This window comes from Ambystoma mexicanum, unplaced genomic scaffold (genome assembly GCF_040938575.1).
Source record: "Ambystoma mexicanum isolate Mex_15411 unplaced genomic scaffold, UKY_AmexF1_1 Mex_scaf1, whole genome shotgun sequence".
Lineage (NCBI taxonomy): Eukaryota > Metazoa > Chordata > Amphibia > Caudata > Ambystomatidae > Ambystoma > Ambystoma mexicanum.
Genome location: NW_027182324.1, coordinates 1098632 through 1114902, shown reverse-complemented (window position 1 = coordinate 1114902; position 16271 = coordinate 1098632). Strand labels below are relative to the sequence as shown.

The 16271-nt window shown below is 41.1% G+C and overlaps 10 non-coding genes across 10 annotated transcripts; all 10 read left to right on the top strand.

The window, feature by feature from the left end:
- Nucleotides 1-1718: 1718 nt before the first annotated feature.
- On the top strand, nucleotides 1719-1791 carry TRNAK-UUU (transfer RNA lysine (anticodon UUU)). Its single transcript has one exon. It is a non-coding gene; the product is annotated as a tRNA-Lys (tRNA).
- Nucleotides 1792-3400: 1609 nt separating this feature from the next.
- TRNAK-UUU (transfer RNA lysine (anticodon UUU)) lies at nucleotides 3401-3473 on the top strand. Its single transcript has one exon. It is a non-coding gene; the product is annotated as a tRNA-Lys (tRNA).
- A 1610-nt stretch (nucleotides 3474-5083) lies between these two features.
- On the top strand, nucleotides 5084-5156 carry TRNAK-UUU (transfer RNA lysine (anticodon UUU)). Its single transcript has one exon. It is a non-coding gene; the product is annotated as a tRNA-Lys (tRNA).
- A 768-nt stretch (nucleotides 5157-5924) lies between these two features.
- Nucleotides 5925-5997, top strand: TRNAK-UUU (transfer RNA lysine (anticodon UUU)). Its single transcript has one exon. It is a non-coding gene; the product is annotated as a tRNA-Lys (tRNA).
- A 3292-nt stretch (nucleotides 5998-9289) lies between these two features.
- TRNAK-UUU (transfer RNA lysine (anticodon UUU)) lies at nucleotides 9290-9362 on the top strand. Its single transcript has one exon. It is a non-coding gene; the product is annotated as a tRNA-Lys (tRNA).
- A 1610-nt stretch (nucleotides 9363-10972) lies between these two features.
- On the top strand, nucleotides 10973-11045 carry TRNAK-UUU (transfer RNA lysine (anticodon UUU)). The gene has a single exon. It is a non-coding gene; the product is annotated as a tRNA-Lys (tRNA).
- A 1610-nt stretch (nucleotides 11046-12655) lies between these two features.
- TRNAK-UUU (transfer RNA lysine (anticodon UUU)) lies at nucleotides 12656-12728 on the top strand. The gene has a single exon. It is a non-coding gene; the product is annotated as a tRNA-Lys (tRNA).
- A 769-nt stretch (nucleotides 12729-13497) lies between these two features.
- On the top strand, nucleotides 13498-13570 carry TRNAK-UUU (transfer RNA lysine (anticodon UUU)). Its single transcript has one exon. It is a non-coding gene; the product is annotated as a tRNA-Lys (tRNA).
- Nucleotides 13571-14338: 768 nt separating this feature from the next.
- On the top strand, nucleotides 14339-14411 carry TRNAK-UUU (transfer RNA lysine (anticodon UUU)). The gene has a single exon. It is a non-coding gene; the product is annotated as a tRNA-Lys (tRNA).
- Nucleotides 14412-16020: 1609 nt separating this feature from the next.
- On the top strand, nucleotides 16021-16093 carry TRNAK-UUU (transfer RNA lysine (anticodon UUU)). The gene has a single exon. It is a non-coding gene; the product is annotated as a tRNA-Lys (tRNA).
- Nucleotides 16094-16271: the final 178 nt, after the last annotated feature.

Genomic DNA, 16271 nt, shown 5'->3' with positions numbered 1-16271 from the left:
TGAAAATCAAGTTTCAAATGGGCAGTGATCCCTGTGCCTGGATAGCTAAGTCGGTAGAGCATCAGACTTTTAATCTGAGGGTCCAGGGTTCAAGTCCCTGTTCAGGCGTACCTTTGCTTCTTTTACAAAAAATTAAGCAGGAAATATGAATTGCTCATTCTAATATGTGCTATTTCTGATGGCATCGCAACCTTGGGCAATATGACTCTAAGGTAGTGGAGTCCAGAGTTCTTGGATGCTTTGCCAACATTTCAAGCCTGACTCTGCTTCTAAATAGCATGAAATAGCAATCTTTGTACAAAGTTTTAATATTGGGGAGACAGATTGGTCGAAAAAAAAGCAGACAGGCGCTGGTGAGATTCGAACTCAGGATCTCCTGTTTACTAGACAGGCGCTTTAACCAACTAAGCCACAGCACCTTTTTTGCATCTGGTCTCCTTTCCTTCCTCATGTAATCATTTAGAAGTGAAATCCACTTTTTTAACGCTGGGCTTCTGTTGCAATATAACTTTTCAAAATGTTTTCCAATTGACTGAAACTCCATTGCACAAAACGAGCATGTCATTAATCGTCGATTTAGAGTGGACTGCATTGCCCAGTGTGTGCATTGAGGAGCACATGTTCGTCTTTACTGGGGAGCAAGTTTGCACTCATGAATGTGGCAAAACATTCAAATCCGTAAGTGGGTGAACATTAAAGTCCTAGATGCTGCAAATCTCTATATCTGGATACGGAATGACTGAAAAAAGTTATGTCTCCAGTGTCAAAATGTGTGTAATGCACTAGTAATTAATTTCCTTTATTGACCAGTGAGGTAGCCATGTATGGAGGTGCTGTAGAGTGAAAATCAAGTTTCAAATGGGCAGTGATCCCTGTGCCTGGATAGCTCAGTCGGTAGAGCATCAGACTTTTAATCTGAGGGTCCAGGGTTCAAGTCACGGTTCAGGCGTACCTTTGCTTCTTTTACAAAAAATTAAGCAGGAAATATGAATTGCTCATTCTAATATGTGCTATTTCTGATGGCATCGCAACCTTGGGCAATATGACTCTAAGGTAGTGGAGTCCAGAGTTCTTGGAGGCTTTGCCAACATTTCAAGCCTGACTGTGCTTCTAAATAGCATGAAATAGCAATCTTTGTACAAAGTTTTAACATTGGGGAGACAGATTGGTCGAAAAAAAAGCAGACAGGCGCTGCTGACATTCAAACTCAGGATCTCCTGTTTACTAGACAGGCGCTTTAACCAACTAAGCCACAGCACCTTTTTTGCATCTGGTCTCCTTTCCTTCCTCATGTAATCATTTAGAAGTGAAATCCACTTTTTTTAAGGCTAGGCTTCTGTAGCAATATAACTTTTCAAAATGTTTTCCAATTGACTGAAACTCCATTGCACAAAACGAGCATGTCATTAATCGTCGATTTAGAGTGGACTGCATTGCCCAGTGTGTGCATTGAGGAGCACATGTTCGTCTTTACTGGGGAGCAAGTTTGCACTCATGAATGTGGCAAAACATTCAAATCCGTAAGTGGGTGACCATTAAAGTCCTACATGCTGCAAATCTCTATATCTGGATACGGAATGACTGAAAAAAGTTATGTCTCCAGTGTCAAAATGTGTGTAATGCACTAGTAATTCATTTCCTTTATTGACCAGTGAGGTAGCCATGTATGGAGGTGCTGTAGAGTGAAAATCAAGTTTCAAATGGGCAGTGATCCCTGTGCCTGGATAGCTCAGTCGGTAGAGCATCAGACTTTTAATCTGAGGGTCCAGGGTTCAAGTCCCTGTTCAGGCGTACCTTTGCTTCTTTTACAAAAAATTAAGCAGGAAATATGAATTGCTCATTCTAATATGTGCTATTTCTGATGGCATCGCAACCTTGGGCAATATGACTCTAAGGTAGTGGAGTCCAGAGTTCTTGGATGCTTTGCCAACATTTCAAGCCTGACTGTGCTTCTAAATAGCATGAAATAGCAATCTTTGTACAAAGTTTTAATATTGGGGAGACAGATTGGTCGAAAAAAAAGCAGACAGGCGCTGGTGAGATTCGAACTCAGGATCTCCTGTTTACTAGACAGGCGCTTTAACCAACTAAGCCACAGCACCTTTTTTGCATCTGGTCTCCTTTCCTTCCTCATGTAATCATTTAGAAGTGAAATCCACTTTTTTAACGCTGGGCTTCTGTTGCAATATAACTTTTCAAAATGTTTTCCAATTGACTGAAACTCCATTGCACAAAACGAGCATGTCATTAATCGTCGATTTAGAGTGGACTGCATTGCCCAGTGTGTGCATTGAGGAGCACATGTTCGTCTTTACTGGGGAGCAAGTTTGCACTCATGAATGTGGCAAAACATTCAAATCCGTAAGTGGGTGAACATTAAAGTCCTAGATGCTGCAAATCTCTATATCTGGATACGGAATGACTGAAAAAAGTTATGTCTCCAGTGTCAAAATGTGTGTAATGCACTAGTAATTCATTTCCTTTATTGCCCAGTGAGGTAGCCATGTATGGAGGTGCTGTAGAGTGAAAATCAAGTTTCAAATGGGCAGTAATCCCTGTGCCTGGATAGCTCAGTCGGTAGAGCATCAGACTTTTAATCTGAGGGTCCAGGGTTCAAGTCCCTGTTTAGGCGTACCTTTGCTTCTTTTACAAAAAATTAAGCAGGAAATATGAATTGCTCATTCTAATATGTGCTATTTCTGATGGCATCGCAACCTTGGGCAATATGACTCTAAGGTAGTGGAGTCCAGAGTTCTTGGATGCTTTGCCAACATTTCAAGCCTGACTGTGCTTCTAAATAGCATGAAATAGCAATCTTTGTACAAAGTTTTAATATTGGGGAGACAGATTGGTCGAAAAAAAAGCAGACAGGCGCTGCTGAGATTCGAACTCAGGATCTCCTGTTTACTAGACAGGCGCTTTAACCAACTAAGCCGCAGCACCTTTTTTGCATCTGGTCTCCTTTCCTTCCTCATGTAATCATTTAGAAGTGAAATCCACTTTTTTAAGGCTGGGCTTCTGTTGCAATATAACTTTTCAAAATGTTTTCCAATTGACTGAAACTCCATTGCACAAAACGAGCATGTCATTAATCGTCGATTTAGAGTGGACTGCATTGCCCAGTGTGTGCATTGAGGAGCACATGTTCGTCTTTACTGGGGAGCAAGTTTGCACTCATGAATGTGGCAAAACATTCAAATCCGTAAGTGGGTGACCATTAATGTCCTACATGCTGCAAATCTCTATATCTGGATACGGAATGACTGAAAAAAGTTATGTCTCCAGTGTCAAAATGTGTGTAATGCACTAGTAATTCATTTCCTTTATTGACCAGTGAGGTAGCCATGTATGGAGGTGCTGTAGAGTGAAAATCAAGTTTCAAATGGGCAGTGATCCCTGTGCCTGGATAGCTCAGTCGGTAGAGCATCAGACTTTTAATCTGAGGGTCCAGGGTTCAAGTCCCTGTTCAGGCGTACCTTTGCTTCTTTTACAAAAAATTAAGCAGGAAATATGAATTGCTCATTCTAATATGTGCTATTTCTGATGGCATCGCAACCTTGGGCAATATGACTCTAAGGTAGTGGAGTCCAGAGTTCTTGGATGCTTTGCCAACATTTCAAGCCTGACTGTGCTTCTAAATAGCATGAAATAGCAATCTTTGTACAAAGTTTTAATATTGGGGAGACAGATTGGTCGAAAAAAAAGCAGACAGGCGCTGCTGAGATTCAAACTCAGGATCTCCTGTTTACTAGACAGGCGCTTTAACCAACTAAGCCGCAGCACCTTTTTTGCATCTGGTCTCCTTTCCTTCCTCATGTAATCATTTAGAAGTGAAATCCACTTTTTTAAGGCTGGGCTTCTGTTGCAATATAACTTTTCAAAATGTTTTCCAATTGACTGAAACTCCATTGCACAAAACGAGCATGTCATTAATCGTCGATTTAGAGTGGACTGCATTGCCCAGTGTGTGCATTGAGGAGCACATGTTCGTCTTTACTGGGGAGCAAGTTTGCACTCATGAATGTGGCAAAACATTCAAATCCGTAAGTGGGTGAACATTAAAGTCCTAGATGCTGCAAATCTCTATATCTGGATACGGAATGTCTGAAAAAAGTTATGTCTCCAGTGTCAAAATGTGTGTAATGCACTAGTAATTCATTTCCTTTATTGACCAGTGAGGTAGCCATGTATGGAGGTACTGTAGAGTGAAAATCAAGTTTCAAATGGGCAGTGATCCCTGTGCCTGGATAGCTCAGTCGGTAGAGCATCAGACTTTTAATCTGAGGGTCCAGGGTTCAGGTCACTGTTCAGGTGTACCTTTGCTTCTTTTACAAAAAATTAAGCAGGAAATATGAATTGCTCATTCTAATATGTGCTATTTCTGATGGCATCGCAACCTTGGGCAATATGACTCTAAGGTAGTGGAGTCCAGAGTTCTTGGAGGCTTTGCCAACATTTCAAGCCTGACTGTGCTTCTAAATAGCATGAAATAGCAATCTTTGTACAAAGTTTTAACATTGGGGAGACAGATTGGTCGAAAAAAAAGCAGACAGGCGCTGCTGAGATTCAAACTCAGGATCTCCTGTTTACTAGACAGGCGCTTTAACCAACTAAGCCACAGCACCTTTTTTGCATCTGGTCTCCTTTCCTTCCTCATGTAATCATTTAGAAGTGAAATCCACTTTTTTTAAGGCTAGGCTTCTGTTGCAATATAACTTTTCAAAATGTTTTCCAATTGACTGAAACTCCATTGCACAAAACGAGCATGTCAGTAATCGTCGATTTAGAGTGGACTGCATTGCCCAGTGTGTGCATTGAGGAGCACATGTTCGTCTTTACTGGGGAGCAAGTTTGCACTCATGAATGTGGCAAAACATTCAAATCCGTAAGTGGGTGACCATTAAAGTCCTACATGCTGCAAATCTCTATATCTGGATACGGAATGACTGAAAAAAGTTATGTCTCCAGTGTCAAAATGTGTGTAATGCACTAGTAATTCATTTCCTTTATTGACCAGTGAGGTAGCCATGTATGGAGGTGCTGTAGAGTGAAAATCAAGTTTCAAATGGGCAGTGATCCCTGTGCCTGGATAGCTCAGTCGGTAGAGCATCAGACTTTTAATCTGAGGGTCCAGGGTTCAAGTCCCTGTTCAGGCGTACCTTTGCTTCTTTTACAAAAAATTAAGCAGGAAATATGAATTGCTCATTCTAATATGTGCTATTTCTGATGGCATCGCAACCTTGGGCAATATGACTCTAAGGTAGTGGAGTCCAGAGTTCTTGGATGCTTTGCCAACATTTCAAGCCTGACTCTGCTTCTAAATAGCATGAAATAGCAATCTTTGTACAAAGTTTTAATATTGGGGAGACAGATTGGTCGAAAAAAAAGCAGACAGGCGCTGGTGAGATTCGAACTCAGGATCTCCTGTTTACTAGACAGGCGCTTTAACCAACTAAGCCACAGCACCTTTTTTGCATCTGGTCTCCTTTCCTTCCTCATGTAATCATTTAGAAGTGAAATCCACTTTTTTAACGCTGGGCTTCTGTTGCAATATAACTTTTCAAAATGTTTTCCAATTGACTGAAACTCCATTGCACAAAACGAGCATGTCATTAATCGTCGATTTAGAGTGGACTGCATTGCCCAGTGTGTGCATTGAGGAGCACATGTTCGTCTTTACTGGGGAGCAAGTTTGCACTCATGAATGTGGCAAAACATTCAAATCCGTAAGTGGGTGACCATTAAAGTCCTAGATGCTGCAAATCTCTATATCTGGATACGGAATGACTGAAAAAAGTTATGTCTCCAGTGTCAAAATGTGTGTAATGCACTAGTAATTCATTTCCTTTATTGACCAGTGAGGTAGCCATGTATGGAGGTGCTGTAGAGTGAAAATCAAGTTTCAAATGGGCAGTGATCCCTGTGCCTGGATAGCTCAGTCGGTAGAGCATCAGACTTTTAATCTGAGGGTCCAGGGTTCAAGTCCCTGTTCAGGCGTACCTTTGCTTCTTTTACAAAAAATTAAGCAGGAAATATGAATTGCTCATTCTAATATGTGCTATTTCTGATGGCATCGCAACCTTGGGCAATATGACTCTAAGGTAGTGGAGTCCAGAGTTCTTGGATGCTTTGCCAACATTTCAAGCCTGACTGTGCTTCTAAATAGCATGAAATAGCAATCTTTGTACAAAGTTTTAATATTGGGGAGACAGATTGGTCGAAAAAAAAGCAGACAGGCGCTGCTGAGATTCGAACTCAGGATCTCCTGTTTACTAGACAGGCGCTTTAACCAACTAAGCCGCAGCACCTTTTTTGCATCTGGTCTCCTTTCCTTCCTCATGTAATCATTTAGAAGTGAAATCCACTTTTTTAAGGCTGGGCTTCTGTTGCAATATAACTTTTCAAAATTTTTTCCAATTGACTGAAACTCCATTGCACAAAACGAGCATGTCATTAATCGTCGATTTAGAGTGGACTGCATTGCCCAGTGTGTGCATTGAGGAGCACATGTTCGTCTTTACTGGGGAGCAAGTTTGCACTCATGAATGTGGCAAAACATTCAAATCCGTAAGTGGGTGACCATTAAAGTCCTACATGCTGCAAATCTCTATATCTGGATACGGAATGACTGAAAAAAGTTATGTCTCCAGTGTCAAAATGTGTGTAATGCACTAGTAATTAATTTCCTTTATTGACCAGTGAGGTAGCCATGTATGGAGGTGCTGTAGAGTGAAAATCAAGTTTCAAATGGGCAGTGATCCCTGTGCCTGGATAGCTCAGTCGGTAGAGCATCAGACTTTTAATCTGAGGGTCCAGGGTTCAAGTCACAGTTCAGGCGTACCTTTGCTTCTTTTACAAAAAATTAAGCAGGAAATATGAATTGCTCATTCTAATATGTGCTATTTCTGATGGCATCGCAACCTTGGGCAATATGACTCTAAGGTAGTGGAGTCCAGAGTTCTTGGAGGCTTTGCCAACATTTCAAGCCTGACTGTGCTTCTAAATAGCATGAAATAGCAATCTTTGTACAAAGTTTTAACATTGGGGAGACAGATTGGTCGAAAAAAAAGCAGACAGGCGCTGCTGACATTCAAACTCAGGATCTCCTGTTTACTAGACAGGCGCTTTAACCAACTAAGCCACAGCACCTTTTTTGCATCTGGTCTCCTTTCCTTCCTCATGTAATCATTTAGAAGTGAAATCCACTTTTTTTAAGGCTAGGCTTCTGTAGCAATATAACTTTTCAAAATGTTTTCCAATTGACTGAAACTCCATTGCACAAAACGAGCATGTCATTAATCGTCGATTTAGAGTGGACTGCATTGCCCAGTGTGTGCATTGAGGAGCACATGTTCGTCTTTACTGGGGAGCAAGTTTGCACTCATGAATGTGGCAAAACATTCAAATCCGTAAGTGGGTGACCATTAAAGTCCTACATGCTGCAAATCTCTATATCTGGATACGGAATGACTGAAAAAAGTTATGTCTCCAGTGTCAAAATGTGTGTAATGCACTAGTAATTCATTTCCTTTATTGACCAGTGAGGTAGCCATGTATGGAGGTGCTGTAGAGTGAAAATCAAGTTTCAAATGGGCAGTGATCCCTGTGCCTGGATAGCTCAGTCGGTAGAGCATCAGACTTTTAATCTGAGGGTCCAGGGTTCAAGTCCCTGTTCAGGTGTACCTTTGCTTCTTTTACAAAAAATTAAGCAGGAAATATGAATTGCTCATTCTAATATGTGCTATTTCTGATGGCATCGCAACCTTGGGCAATATGACTCTAAGGTAGTGGAGTCCAGAGTTCTTGGATGCTTTGCCAACATTTCAAGCCTGACTGTGCTTCTAAATAGCATGAAATAGCAATCTTTGTACAAAGTTTTAATATTGGGGAGACAGATTGGTCGAAAAAAAAGCAGACAGGCGCTGCTGAGATTTGAACTCAGGATCTCCTGTTTACTAGACAGGCGCTTTAACCAACTAAGCCGCAGCACCTTTTTTGCATCTGGTCTCCTTTCCTTCCTCATGTAATCATTTAGAAGTGAAATCCACTTTTTTAAGGCTGGGCTTCTGTTGCAATATAACTTTTCAAAATGTTTTCCAATTGACTGAAACTCCATTGCACAAAACGAGCATGTCATTAATCGTCGATTTAGAGTGGACTGCATTGCCCAGTGTGTGCATTGAGGAGCACATGTTCGTCTTTACTGGGGAGCAAGTTTGCACTCATGAATGTGGCAAAACATTCAAATCCGTAAGTGGGTGAACATTAAAGTCCTAGATGCTGCAAATCTCTATATCTGGATACGGAATGACTGAAAAAAGTTATGTCTCCAGTGTCAAAATGTGTGTAATGCACTAGTAATTCATTTCCTTTATTGCCCAGTGAGGTAGCCATGTATGGAGGTGCTGTAGAGTGAAAATCAAGTTTCAAATGGGCAGTAATCCCTGTGCCTGGATAGCTCAGTCGGTAGAGCATCAGACTTTTAATCTGAGGGTCCAGGGTTCAAGTCCCTGTTTAGGCGTACCTTTGCTTCTTTTACAAAAAATTAAGCAGGAAATATGAATTGCTCATTCTAATATGTGCTATTTCTGATGGCATCGCAACCTTGGGCAATATGACTCTAAGGTAGTGGAGTCCAGAGTTCTTGGATGCTTTGCCAACATTTCAAGCCTGACTGTGCTTCTAAATAGCATGAAATAGCAATCTTTGTACAAAGTTTTAATATTGGGGAGACAGATTGGTCGAAAAAAAAGCAGACAGGCGCTGCTGAGATTCGAACTCAGGATCTCCTGTTTACTAGACAGGCGCTTTAACCAACTAAGCCGCAGCACCTTTTTTGCATCTGGTCTCCTTTCCTTCCTCATGTAATCATTTAGAAGTGAAATCCACTTTTTTAAGGCTGGGCTTCTGTTGCAATATAACTTTTCAAAATGTTTTCCAATTGACTGAAACTCCATTGCACAAAACGAGCATGTCATTAATCGTCGATTTAGAGTGGACTGCATTGCCCAGTGTGTGCATTGAGGAGCACATGTTCGTCTTTACTGGGGAGCAAGTTTGCACTCATGAATGTGGCAAAACATTCAAATCCGTAAGTGGGTGACCATTAATGTCCTACATGCTGCAAATCTCTATATCTGGATACGGAATGACTGAAAAAAGTTATGTCTCCAGTGTCAAAATGTGTGTAATGCACTAGTAATTCATTTCCTTTATTGACCAGTGAGGTAGCCATGTATGGAGGTGCTGTAGAGTGAAAATCAAGTTTCAAATGGGCAGTGATCCCTGTGCCTGGATAGCTCAGTCGGTAGAGCATCAGACTTTTAATCTGAGGGTCCAGGGTTCAAGTCCCTGTTCAGGCGTACCTTTGCTTCTTTTACAAAAAATTAAGCAGGAAATATGAATTGCTCATTCTAATATGTGCTATTTCTGATGGCATCGCAACCTTGGGCAATATGACTCTAAGGTAGTGGAGTCCAGAGTTCTTGGAGGCTTTGCCAACATTTCAAGCCTGACTGTGCTTCTAAATAGCATGAAATAGCAATCTTTGTACAAAGTTTTAACATTGGGGAGACATATTGGTCGAAAAAAAAGCAGACAGGCGCTGCTGACATTCAAACTCAGGATCTCCTGTTTACTAGACAGGCGCTTTAACCAACTAAGCCACAGCACCTTTTTTGCATCTGGTCTCCTTTCCTTCCTCATGTAATCATTTAGAAGTGAAATCCACTTTTTTAACGCTGGGCTTCTGTTGCAATATAACTTTTCAAAATGTTTTCCAATTGACTGAAACTCCATTGCACAAAACGAGCATGTCATTAATCGTCGATTTAGAGTGGACTGCATTGCCCAGTGTGTGCATTGAGGAGCACATGTTCGTCTTTACTGGGGAGCAAGTTTGCACTCATGAATGTGGCAAAACATTCAAATCCGTAAGTGGGTGAACATTAAAGTCCTAGATGCTGCAAATCTCTATATCTGGATACGGAATGACTGAAAAAAGTTATGTCTCCAGTGTCAAAATGTGTGTAATGCACTAGTAATTAATTTCCTTTATTGACCAGTGAGGTAGCCATGTATGGAGGTGCTGTAGAGTGAAAATCAAGTTTCAAATGGGCAGTGATCCCTGTGCCTGGATAGCTCAGTCGGTAGAGCATCAGACTTTTAATCTGAGGGTCCAGGGTTCAAGTCACGGTTCAGGCGTACCTTTGCTTCTTTTACAAAAAATTAAGCAGGAAATATGAATTGCTCATTCTAATATGTGCTATTTCTGATGGCATCGCAACCTTGGGCAATATGACTCTAAGGTAGTTGAGTCCAGAGTTCTTGGAGGCTTTGCCAACATTTTAAGCCTGACTGTGCTTCTAAATAGCATGAAATAGCAATCTTTGTACAAAGTTTTAACATTGGGGAGACAGATTGGTCGAAAAAAAAGCAGACAGGCGCTGCTGACATTCAAACTCAGGATCTCCTGTTTACTAGACAGGCGCTTTAACCAACTAAGCCACAGCACCTTTTTTGCATCTGGTCTCCTTTCCTTCCTCATGTAATCATTTAGAAGTGAAATCCACTTTTTTTAAGGCTAGGCTTCTGTAGCAATATAACTTTTCAAAATGTTTTCCAATTGACTGAAACTCCATTGCACAAAACGAGCATGTCATTAATCGTCGATTTAGAGTGGACTGCATTGCCCAGTGTGTGCATTGAGGAGCACATGTTCGTCTTTACTGGGGAGCAAGTTTGCACTCATGAATGTGGCAAAACATTCAAATCCGTAAGTGGGTGACCATTAAAGTCCTACATGCTGCAAATCTCTATATCTGGATACGGAATGACTGAAAAAAGTTATGTCTCCAGTGTCAAAATGTGTGTAATGCACTAGTAATTCATTTCCTTTATTGACCAGTGAGGTAGCCATGTATGGAGGTGCTGTAGAGTGAAAATCAAGTTTCAAATGGGCAGTGATCCCTGTGCCTGGATAGCTCAGTCGGTAGAGCATCAGACTTTTAATCTGAGGGTCCAGGGTTCAAGTCCCTGTTCAGGCGTACCTTTGCTTCTTTTACAAAAAATTAAGCAGGAAATATGAATTGCTCATTCTAATATGTGCTATTTCTGATGGCATCGCAACCTTGGGCAATATGACTCTAAGGTAGTGGAGTCCAGAGTTCTTGGATGCTTTGCCAACATTTCAAGCCTGACTGTGCTTCTAAATAGCATGAAATAGCAATCTTTGTACAAAGTTTTAATATTGGGGAGACAGATTGGTCGAAAAAAAAGCAGACAGGCGCTGGTGAGATTCGAACTCAGGATCTCCTGTTTACTAGACAGGCGCTTTAACCAACTAAGCCACAGCACCTTTTTTGCATCTGGTCTCCTTTCCTTCCTCATGTAATCATTTAGAAGTGAAATCCACTTTTTTAACGCTGGGCTTCTGTTGCAATATAACTTTTCAAAATGTTTTCCAATTGACTGAAACTCCATTGCACAAAACGAGCATGTCATTAATCGTCGATTTAGAGTGGACTGCATTGCCCAGTGTGTGCATTGAGGAGCACATGTTCGTCTTTACTGGGGAGCAAGTTTGCACTCATGAATGTGGCAAAACATTCAAATCCGTAAGTGGGTGAACATTAAAGTCCTAGATGCTGCAAATCTCTATATCTGGATACGGAATGACTGAAAAAAGTTATGTCTCCAGTGTCAAAATGTGTGTAATGCACTAGTAATTAATTTCCTTTATTGACCAGTGAGGTAGCCATGTATGGAGGTGCTGTAGAGTGAAAATCAAGTTTCAAATGGGCAGTGATCCCTGTGCCTGGATAGTTCAGTCGGTAGAGCATCAGACTTTTAATCTGAGGGTCCAGGGTTCAAGTCACGGTTCAGGCGTACCTTTGCTTCTTTTACAAAAAATTAAGCAGGAAATATGAATTGCTCATTCTAATATGTGCTATTTCTGATGGCATCGCAACCTTGGGCAATATGACTCTAAGGTAGTGGAGTCCAGAGTTCTTGGAGGCTTTGCCAACATTTCAAGCCTGACTGTGCTTCTAAATAGCATGAAATAGCAATCTTTGTACAAAGTTTTAACATTGGGGAGACATATTGGTCGAAAAAAAAGCAGACAGGCGCTGCTGACATTCAAACTCAGGATCTCCTGTTTACTAGACAGGCGCTTTAACCAACTAAGCCACAGCACCTTTTTTGCATCTGGTCTCCTTTCCTTCCTCATGTAATCATTTAGAAGTGAAATCCACTTTTTTTAAGGCTAGGCTTCTGTAGCAATATAACTTTTCAAAATGTTTTCCAATTGACTGAAACTCCATTGCACAAAACGAGCATGTCATTAATCGTCGATTTAGAGTGGACTGCATTGCCCAGTGTGTGCATTGAGGAGCACATGTTCGTCTTTACTGGGGAGCAAGTTTGCACTCATGAATGTGGCAAAACATTCAAATCCGTAAGTGGGTGACCATTAAAGTCCTACATGCTGCAAATCTCTATATCTGGATACGGAATGACTGAAAAAAGTTATGTCTCCAGTGTCAAAATGTGTGTAATGCACTAGTAATTCATTTCCTTTATTGACCAGTGAGGTAGCCATGTATGGAGGTGCTGTAGAGTGAAAATCAAGTTTCAAATGAGCAGTGATCCCTGTGCCTGGATAGCTCAGTCGGTAGAGCATCAGACTTTTAATCTGAGGGTCCAGGGTTCAAGTCCCTGTTCAGGCGTACCTTTGCTTCTTTTACAAAAAATTAAGCAGGAAATATGAATTGCTCATTCTAATATGTGCTATTTCTGATGGCATCGCAACCTTGGGCAATATGACTCTAAGGTAGTGGAGTCCAGAGTTCTTGGATGCTTTGCCAACATTTCAAGCCTGACTGTGCTTCTAAATAGCATGAAATAGCAATCTTTGTACAAAGTTTTAATATTGGGGAGACAGATTGGTCGAAAAAAAAAGCAGACAGGCGCTGCTGAGATTTGAACTCAGGATCTCCTGTTTACTAGACAGGCGCTTTAACCAACTAAGCCGCAGCACCTTTTTTGCATCTGGTCTCCTTTCCTTCCTCATGTAATCATTTAGAAGTGAAATCCACTTTTTTAAGGCTGGGCTTCTGTTGCAATATAACTTTTCAAAATGTTTTCCAATTGACTGAAACTCCATTGCACAAAACGAGCATGTCATTAATCGTCGATTTAGAGTGGACTGCATTGCCCAGTGTGTGCATTGAGGAGCACATGTTCGTCTTTACTGGGGAGCAAGTTTGCACTCATGAATGTGGCAAAACATTCAAATCCGTAAGTGGGTGAACATTAAAGTCCTAGATGCTGCAAATCTCTATATCTGGATACGGAATGACTGAAAAAAGTTATGTCTCCAGTGTCAAAATGTGTGTAATGCACTAGTAATTCATTTCCTTTATTGACCAGTGAGGTAGCCATGTATGGAGGTGCTGTAGAGTGAAAATCAAGTTTCAAATGGGCAGTGATCCCTGTGCCTGGATAGCTCAGTCGGTAGAGCATCAGACTTTTAATCTGAGGGTCCAGGGTTCAAGTCCCTGTTCAGGCGTACCTTTGCTTCTTTTACAAAAAATTAAGCAGGAAATATGAATTGCTCATTCTAATATGTGCTATTTCTGATGGCATCGCAACCTTGGGCAATATGACTCTAAGGTAGTGGAGTCCAGAGTTCTTGGATGCTTTGCCAACATTTCAAGCCTGACTGTGCTTCTAAATAGCATGAAATAGCAATCTTTGTACAAAGTTTTAATATTGGGGAGACAGATTGGTCGAAAAAAAAGCAGACAGGCGCTGCTGAGATTCGAACTCAGGATCTCCTGTTTACTAGACAGGCGCTTTAACCAACTAAGCCGCAGCACCTTTTTTGCATCTGGTCTCCTTTCCTTCCTCATGTAATCATTTAGAAGTGAAATCCACTTTTTTAAGGCTGGGCTTCTGTTGCAATATAACTTTTCAAAATTTTTTCCAATTGACTGAAACTCCATTGCACAAAACGAGCATGTCATTAATCGTCGATTTAGAGTGGACTGCATTGCCCAGTGTGTGCATTGAGGAGCACATGTTCGTCTTTACTGGGGAGCAAGTTTGCACTCATGAATGTGGCAAAACATTCAAATCCGTAAGTGGGTGACCATTAAAGTCCTACATGCTGCAAATCTCTATATCTGGATACGGAATGACTGAAAAAAGTTATGTCTCCAGTGTCAAAATGTGTGTAATGCACTAGTAATTCATTTCCTTTATTGACCAGTGAGGTAGCCATGTATGGAGGTGCTGTAGAGTGAAAATCAAGTTTCAAATGGGCAGTGATCCCTGTGCCTGGATAGCTCAGTCGGTAGAGCATCAGACTTTTAATCTGAGGGTCCAGGGTTCAAGTCCCTGTTCAGGCGTACCTTTGCTTCTTTTACAAAAAATTAAGCAGGAAATATGAATTGCTCATTCTAATATGTGCTATTTCTGATGGCATCGCAACCTTGGGCAATATGACTCTAAGGTAGTGGAGTCCAGAGTTCTTGGATGCTTTGCCAACATTTCAAGCCTGACTGTGCTTCTAAATAGCATGAAATAGCAATCTTTGTACAAAGTTTTAATATTGGGGAGACAGATTGGTCGAAAAAAAAGCAGACAGGCGCTGCTGAGATTTGAACTCAGGATCTCCTGTTTACTAGACAGGCGCTTTAACCAACTAAGCCGCAGCACCTTTTTTGCATCTGGTCTCCTTTCCTTCCTCATGTAATCATTTAGAAGTGAAATCCACTTTTTTAAGGCTGGGCTTCTGTTGCAATATAACTTTTCAAAATGTTTTCCAATTGACTGAAACTCCATTGCACAAAACGAGCATGTCATTAATCGTCGATTTAGAGTGGACTGCATTGCCCAGTGTGTGCATTGAGGAGCACATGTTCGTCTTTACTGGGGAGCAAGTTTGCACTCATGAATGTGGCAAAACATTCAAATCCGTAAGTGGGTGAACATTAAAGTCCTAGATGCTGCAAATCTCTATATCTGGATACGGAATGACTGAAAAAAGTTATGTCTCCAGTGTCAAAATGTGTGTAATGCACTAGTAATTCATTTCCTTTATTGCCCAGTGAGGTAGCCATGTATGGAGGTGCTGTAGAGTGAAAATCAAGTTTCAAATGGGCAGTAATCCCTGTGCCTGGATAGCTCAGTCGGTAGAGCATCAGACTTTTAATCTGAGGGTCCAGGGTTCAAGTCCCTGTTTAGGCGTACCTTTGCTTCTTTTACAAAAAATTAAGCAGGAAATATGAATTGCTCATTCTAATATGTGCTATTTCTGATGGCATCGCAACCTTGGGCAATATGACTCTAAGGTAGTGGAGTCCAGAGTTCTTGGATGCTTTGCCAACATTTCAAGCCTGACTGTGCTTCTAAATAGCATGAAATAGCAATCTTTGTACAAAGTTTTAATATTGGGGAGACAGATTGGTCGAAAAAAAAGCAGACAGGCGCTGCTGAGATTCGAACTCAGGATCTCCTGTTTACTAGACAGGCGCTTTAACCAACTAAGCCGCAGCACCTTTTTTGCATCTGGTCTCCTTTCCTTCCTCATGTAATCATTTAGAAGTGAAATCCACTTTTTTAAGGCTGGGCTTCTGTTGCAATATAACTTTTCAAAATGTTTTCCAATTGACTGAAACTCCATTGCACAAAACGAGCATGTCATTAATCGTCGATTTAGAGTGGACTGCATTGCCCAGTGTGTGCATTGAGGAGCACATGTTCGTCTTTACTGGGGAGCAAGTTTGCACTCATGAATGTGGCAAAACATTCAAATCCGTAAGTGGGTGACCATTAATGTCCTACATGCTGCAAATCTCTATATCTGGATACGGAATGACTGAAAAAAGTTATGTCTCCAGTGTCAAAATGTGTGTAATGCACTAGTAATTCATTTCCTTTATTGACCAGTGAGGTAGCCATGTATGGAGGTGCTGTAGAGTGAAAATCAAGTTTCAAATGGGCAGTGATCCCTGTGCCTGGATAGCTCAGTCGGTAGAGCATCAGACTTTTAATCTGAGGGTCCAGGGTTCAAGTCCCTGTTCAGGCGTACCTTTGCTTCTTTTACAAAAAATTAAGCAGGAAATATGAATTGCTCATTCTAATATGTGCTATTTCTGATGGCATCGCAACCTTGGGCAATATGACTCTAAGGTAGTGGAGTCCAGAGTTCTTGGATGCTTTGCCAACATTTCAAGCCTGACTGTGCTTCTAAATAGCATGAAATA